The sequence below is a fragment of the Felis catus genome, chromosome F2 (genome assembly GCF_018350175.1).
Source record: "Felis catus isolate Fca126 chromosome F2, F.catus_Fca126_mat1.0, whole genome shotgun sequence".
NCBI lineage: Eukaryota > Metazoa > Chordata > Mammalia > Carnivora > Felidae > Felis > Felis catus.
Window position 1 is genome coordinate 4033943 of NC_058385.1, and position 5699 is coordinate 4039641.

The window sequence follows — 5699 nt, forward strand, 5'->3', positions numbered from 1 at the left end:
GAGAGTGGGTAGAGACTTTACCAGAACCTTATCCCAACTCAGGGAAAGGCCTGCCTGCCACTTCAGCTTCTTCTAGCCATTATATACTACTAAAAAAGTTAAAAAACAAAACAAAACAAACAAAACAAACCCTTTATCATTGTAGAAACACTTGTGATGGTCACAGTCCAGAGACACAGGCCTGTCTCTGAGACACAGAGACACTATAAGCCTGAGATTCGATCATGAAGTTATAGAATACTTCTCCTCCTTGACACTTTACCACCATACCAATAGCAATCCTTCTGAAGAAGTTTAAGGGGGGACTGTCTTGGAGAACAGATACATAAGGACCTCAAAATCAAGTAGGGAAATACAAAGGAGGAAAGTAGAAGAATTTGAAGTCTTTGGCACGTATATCTACAGCAAACATTAAACACAGCCCAAATTCTAGATGTATTATTTTAAATCCTCTCATTGAAGATCTATTTAATGAGATCTATTTAATCAGATCAATTCTGATTACCCAACACAATATGCCATATGGCAAGAAAAATCAGTGTATAAAGAGACAAGTTTAGAAACAGACTTGGATGTGTCATAGGTGATGGAATCATCAAGTGGCAGATTTAAACTACTAGGAAAATGTCTTAAAGGCTCTAAGGGGGAAAATAGACACCATTTAAAGATGGGTAAAAGCCACAAATACGAGACAATTCAAAAAAATAATCAAAGGGAATGCTTAGAGTCAAAACCACAACTGAAATAAAGAATGCCTTTGATGGTCCCGCCACTCAACCAGACAAGAGCAAGGAAAGAAGCAGTTATCTTGAATACAGGTTATTCAACCTGTTAATATCAAAGGGCCCAAGAGGACCCAAGTTTGTCTCCATGCTTCATAAGAGGCCTTGGTGGCCATTCTGAGCCATAAGGGTGCCACTTTGATGACCAAATCATAACAGGCAGCTGGGTACAGAGGGTTACAGCCTCTGGGCCCGTGAGAGGCTCTGTTTTGAGAAAAGCAGCTTGTTGCCAGCGATTCCACACTACTGGCACTGGGATTTTCTTGCATCAGAAGCATGGTCAACCTATGGTCACCTTATGGCTACCATGGGTGCTCCAGAGAGGAGGTTGCTAAAGCCTCCTCAGTTGAAGGAGCCTCTTGCTAGGGAAGAGGCAATAGTGGGCATGACTGTTCTAATGCGATTGTGACAGATTCCAGAGGTTTTTTGTTGTAGAGTCCCCAATCAAGGAGGGGCTTATTTGCAAGCAAAGCATACAGGGACTTAAGTAAAATTTGGAAATGAGGGACATGTTGTCTTCAGAAGCCCAAATGGCTGAAAAGTTGTTGGACATTTTTTACGTTGTGCGTGCTAAAAGATCAACAGCTGTTCCTCAGTCATGGCAAGTATGAACAATCCTTTATTTACCAGTAATGTTTGGAGGCTGAACAAAGTTCATAAGGCCTACAATGTATCCCTGTGTTTTGTGAGTTCCTCTGCGAGTGGTTGTATGTCCTGAGTAAGTGTGCCAAATTAATGTCCCTGAAAGAGGATGCAATGAGTGTGATGTCATGCTTGTGTTCCTGGACTAAGTTGAGGGAAGTTAAGTCCTTGCTTGCAAAGACTGTGTTCCAAGGCCTTGTTGCAAAGACTTGTGTGGCAAAGACTGTGTTCAAGGGCTTGTTCAAAGCCCCATGAGCAGACAGGTGAGACGTATGGTATCTCTTCAGAGTTGAAAGAAAACTTCAGCTGACAGATTGTTGAAAGAACACTGAACAGAACATATTAGCCAAATCCAATACGACATTTTTAGAGAGATTACCAGTTGCTGATTCGATAGAGCAGGTAATTTCAATATTTTGCAGGGAGGTTTCAATGGGATCCACGGCATTAAGGTTGCAGTAATCTATATGAGGAGCCACGTTGTTCTTTCTGTGTTTCAGAACAGGCTAAACTGGACTGAGTGAAGAAGCAATCAGGATAATTAGCTTTAAAAAAAAGAAATAGGTCTTGAATGGTGAGTTTTAATCCTTGAAATCTCTGTTTTAATTTACATTGGGCCATAACATGTTGACTGGGGGAACATCTACGGGGTCCTATTTTATCCAGACAACTTGAAAATTCCAAAGGCCAATTTAATTTTAACTTACTACTCCCTGGGTAACAGTAATGCCCCTTCTGAGAAATTTCAGTGTAATGGATTCTGTGGTCATGCAGAATTTAGGCAAGACAGTAGTCTTGATGGTAAAGCTGGGGCACATCTATTTGTACTTTTATATTTTATAAGTCTTTTAAGAGTACGGGGAAAACCTTGCGTAATATGTGGAATGTCCAGGTATGTCTGTAATTTGAGCCCAGACCATAAAGATTAAAACCATGAAGATTTGCCAGTGGATACATTTTGCAGATATTAAAGCTAATTCAGATCCACAGTTGTTGAGTGCTTGCTTCAGCGAGCACTGTATCATTAAAATTGGGATGACACAGAGGAGATTAGCATGACCCCTGCACACAGATGACACGCAAATTCATGAAGCCTTCCATATTAAAAAAAAATAAAAAATAAAAGCAAAGCTGTTGAGACACAAAAGTCAATCAGTGGCCTTTTATGTTTTGTTATTTAATTACTTTAGTAAATTTTGGATTGGGTCAAATTGTGGACCTCTGTTTCACGTATTTCTGTTGTTTCCTTCTCTGTACCCAGGTTTCCATTTTTCTTGTATCCTTCCTTTTTTTTCTTTTTTAATTGTTGTTATTGGATATACTTCAGACAAATTCCTCTCTACCTTGCTCATATTACATGAGCTTCTTCCTCCAGAGAGCCTCAAATTAGCGTCTCCATGGGTTGTGGCCTCTCCCAAGGCAACGGCTGCTTATAGGATTGAAGCTGGGCTTTATCGGCTTTGAATTAACCTCTTCACTGTGCCACAGGGGTGACGAGTGCTTTTCTCTGTAATCCCAAGGATCAAGATCTTTGTTGTAACAGCAGCACAGATAGCAGCAGCAGAGGTATATTTATGGGTCATGGGGAGCCTTGTGCTCTTAGATGTGCAGACCTCAGCATTCGAGATAATGACTCCATTTCTCTTCTTTCTCTCTATTTTTAAAAATTCATTAGTGACTACTGTTTCATGGGTGACCAACTGATGTTCCTATATGCTACACAGAGTACAAGCCTTTGAGCCCTTTACAGAACAGAGACCAAAACTTGGTTGAGACACACAACGAATTTGGTAACAGGTGGAGACTCTTTTCCCCCACACCTATCGTCAACCAGTTTTATTCTAAACACAGGCTGATATTTCCAGGCTGAGATGCAGAACCCAAGGCCATGAAGGAAGGCCCCAAATTTGTATGACTGTCCCTCCAAAACCAAATATTGAAAATTCCAACCAAAGTCAGATACATATGTAAGAACATTTCTATGGAACTCAACAAATATAGTTCAGTGCAGCAAAACTCAAGCACAAGGTTGTCAGCCAGAAGTGGAGACATGTCACAGACCATTCCTAGTGGCTTCAGATCAGTCAGTGAAAACATTTATTATTTACACATGGGCTATTTGGGGATAGGCTCCCATGCAGGTTCAACAATTGCTTGAAAGAGCGAGGAAAGGAGGCCAACTCAGAGTTTTCATTGTGTGGAGGGCATGTGTGAGGGTGGGGGTGGGGGTCCTACACATGGTCAGGAGCTTGTGTGGTTTAATCTCCCACAAGCGACACATGGGGGAGCATCCAGGCTTTCTTCAGATTGCCCAGAAGGGGCCGAGGGAAGAACTTAAAGCCTGATAGATCAAGCAAGGCAAAAGAAATCACTAAGGTCTATTGGAGCTTAAAAACATTATCAATCAGACTGATCCAATGGACATGGGTAGAATACATCCCAACAGTAGAATATACTTCCTTCCATATTCACATGTAACATTCACCTTCTAGGCTCCCCCAAAACCCTAACAAATTATGAAAGCTGGAAATCATATAAAGTATGACTTCAGATCGTAATGCAATTAGATAAACTAGACATCAGTCACAGAAAGATAGCTAGCAAATACAATTCTGCATGATATATGGGTCAAAAAAGAAGTTTGGGGGGAAATTAAAATATACTGAAATTAAATGAAAATGAAAACAGCTTATTAAAATTTGTGGCATGCAGTACTTGGGAAATGTATAGCAATAAAAGCATGTATAAGAAGAAAAGAAAGATTGAAAATCAGTAACTGAAGCTTCTACCTTAAAAAACTAGAGAAAGAAGAATTTAAGAATGAAACAAGTAGAAGGAAAATATAACTAAAAAAATAGATCCAAAAAACAAATAAATTGGAAACAGGAAAACAAAAGCCACAAAACTATTGACCTTTCTTTGCAAAGATCAATAAAATTGATAAGCACTTAGGCTGACCAAGGGGGGGGGGGGAGACTTCTAGTACCAATCTTAGAAAGAAGAGTCATCACTATGACCTCATAGACACTAAAAGAAAAATAACATTATGAATGTCTATTCCCACAAATTTGATAACTTAGATGAATTTTGTTAATCCCTTTAAAGACACAACTATGAAAATTTATACAATCAAAATCAATAGTTTGAGTAGGCCAATATCAATTCTAGTAATTGAATCAATATTAATGACCTCCCCCAAAGAAAGCAACAAAGCTTAATTGTCATGGATGAATTTTACTGAGTGTTTAAAGAAGAAATAATGCCAAATTCTATGTGATCCTTTCCAGGAAAAGAAACAAACAAACAAAAAGCAGAGGGTCACTTTCTAATGCCTTTTATGGGGTATGCATTACTCTATTACCAAAACTGTATGAAGCCATTACAATAAAGAAAATAACAGATCAATATCTGTAATGAACATGGATAAAAAATTCTCCACAAAATATTAGCAAATTGAATTCAACAATCCATAAAAAGATTTATACAATATATAGAGTGTCAAGAAAGAATAAATAAGGAGGATGTATTTATTCAAGGCTCATTCAACATTCAAAAACTAACCAGTAAGATCAACTATGTCAAAAAACTAAAAGAGGGAAACTATTGGATCATACTGACTGGTAAAGAAAAGGAAACAAAAATCCAAAATTCGGGATCTAGACTTTCTGCATGACAACATGAGATATTCTGCAGATATGCTCCCAGTGAGACTGTTGGAAAGTATTTTAGAAAACAACCACTTATGATCTCTACCAATGGTCCAAAGGTCATGCAGCAAATGCAGAAACATTTTTTCAAGAAAAGTTCCTAAAACTCTCTAGGAACGGGAAGAGTCTACGCCATCTAGATCAAGATACACTCCCTCCCCCGACGCCACTTCCAGCCCAATATGACAGAAACTCCACTGCAAATGGATATAGCCTAGAACAGAGAACTTCTCCCCTGATCTCTAGGGCAGAAGGCTGCCATATCTTCCCAGGAGGCGCAGGACAACAGCAACTGTCATTCTGTCCCAGTCATTTCTTGCAGAGCCTAAATTCCAGGTGAGCGGAGCTGAGAGCTAAGGTCTCCCTTTTCTGCCCTCCTCCGGCTCATTGGATGCAGGCTCCCCTTTGAAGGCAGCACAAGCTTATTTGTAAAGCAGAGGCTCTGGGAGAGTCACTCTCTGCACTGGGAGGGGCAAGAACGGAGCTTACAGAATCCCGAGCACCCACTGTGCTGAGTACCTGGCTCATGCAGCGTGGGTTTCGATCAGAGACAAGCAAGCCACTGTCC

General features: G+C 39.9%; 1 non-coding gene across 1 annotated transcript; it reads left to right on the forward strand.

The window, feature by feature from the left end:
* Positions 1 to 2423: 2423 nt before the first annotated feature.
* LOC111558646 lies at positions 2424 to 2531 on the forward strand. The gene has a single exon (XR_002739726.1). It is a non-coding gene; the product is annotated as a U6 spliceosomal RNA (small nuclear RNA).
* The last annotated feature ends 3168 nt before the right edge of the window (positions 2532 to 5699 follow it).